This window comes from Micropterus dolomieu, linkage group LG05 (assembly GCF_021292245.1).
Source record: "Micropterus dolomieu isolate WLL.071019.BEF.003 ecotype Adirondacks linkage group LG05, ASM2129224v1, whole genome shotgun sequence".
Taxonomy (NCBI): Eukaryota; Metazoa; Chordata; class Actinopteri; order Centrarchiformes; family Centrarchidae; genus Micropterus; species Micropterus dolomieu.
The window spans coordinates 29,111,715-29,113,372 of record NC_060154.1 but is presented as its reverse complement, the minus strand read 5'-3'; the positions used below and the strand labels follow the sequence as shown (position 1 = coordinate 29,113,372).

Here is a 1,658-nt window from a genome sequence, read left to right as displayed (position 1 = left end):
GTGTCTAGAAACACCTAACTTAGTTTACTTGTGAAATCAAAAACCTGTTGTTAAACAATTTCTGCACATTTTGAGCGTAAATCTGCCACCATTATTACAGTAAACTACTACTATGACCCACACTAGATTAGGAAGCTTGCCCTGCTTAGCAGTACAAGAAATTGTACAAGAAATTGAAGTTACTCACTAAAGCAGAAAAAGCACCAGATAAGGAAACAACACAATGAGCAGGAACAAAGGTAGCAGGCGTGCACAGATAACAGCAGGCCAGCTGTCATGGCTTCAGATATCAGAGGACACTCTTCCACTGCACAGGCAGAATCACTAATCTGAGCACACGGCCCCTTTTAGAAGCACAGGCACCAATTTTACAGGACTAGCGGTTCTGACGTCAATTTGACAAAGCTTGTGGTGAAACTACTTCAGTTACAAATTTCCAACCCTACAACAAATGTGTTTATATTCTGAGCAAAAGCGGTGCCTCTTCTTGATTTTGCCTTGTGATAAAGTTGGAGGTTGAATTTTAAATAACTCTGTGTGGTCTGGTTTGAAAGAGAAAGCAGCAGAACAGAAACTGTCTGAAAACGATTTTTTAAAAGTCTGACCTGATGACTCAACAAAATAAAAGGTGCTCCAGTTCAGAGCTTTTCTGTATAAACAAAATCCAACTGAAAATGAATTGCAATATAACATGGTTCAGTGTTCCCACAGAATTACCCAGTCTCTTGCCGTTTCTCTCTCCCTGTATGTGGCTGCTCTGTTGACCTTCTTCATCAGCAGTATGTTTTAGAAAATTGTCCAAAAACTAAAACAAATTTTTTCACCCACAATTGTGTTTTCACAGCAGCTGTGTGGAGGAGGCTTGTTGTTAATGTCATAGCATGTCGAAACGGTCAAGAGAAACATGGTACTGAATGGTATGGAAATAGGGCTGTGCGATATGGCCAATATCACGAGAAACAAATCATATCAGTCAATATCATTATTCTCGCAATATGTCAAATCATTATTTCTTTTAAGTTTAATGGCAGATTTTTACTCCTGAGTGAAAGTTGAAGTTAATGACACAGCTCTTCAGCAGTCTGTGCTGACAAAATCAGATTTTAACCGTCTTTTTAACTTTTTAAAGAAGTGTGGAAAGTCCGTTTTTTATCTCTGGTCCCATTCCCACAGTTGGTTGCGGTGCTGGCCGCTTCAGTAGACTCTCCTTGGCCTCCTTTAACTTTAATATTTTCTGGCAAAGAAAGTCTCTTTTTAAGACAGACGGACTTTACCCAAACAAACGGGGTTCAGAAATGTTAGCTGCTCACATACAGCATGTGGTGCGGTCCTCTCCCCTCAGGACTTACGTGAATGACTAATCATTCATGCAGCACACCTGGACACACCACCGCTCACTGAACAGATCTCTGGCTCACTGCCACAAACAACTGTCTCCACCTGCTGGCATGTAAAGCCGCCTGCTCCCAGCGCTGTTCCACAGACTTCTATTCCTGTCATCATCACGCATAGACCAGTAAACCGAAATGTGCACATCCCACACAGAAATCATAGTAATCTTATAAGGATTAGGACAACTGCACCAACTCCAGCACCCAGAACAAACTCATTTAAAATGGCTCTCTTCAATGTGAGATCACTTTCAAGTAAGACTTTTA

The 1,658-nt window shown here is 41.0% G+C and overlaps 1 protein-coding gene across 1 annotated transcript in view; it reads right to left on the bottom strand.

Annotated features, from left to right (window-relative positions):
* The window catches only part of tbl1xr1a (tbl1x receptor 1a), a 402,448-nt gene that overhangs the window by 397,242 nt on the left and 3,548 nt on the right, over positions 1 to 1,658 (bottom strand). The gene's annotated exons all lie outside the window — the stretch shown is intronic.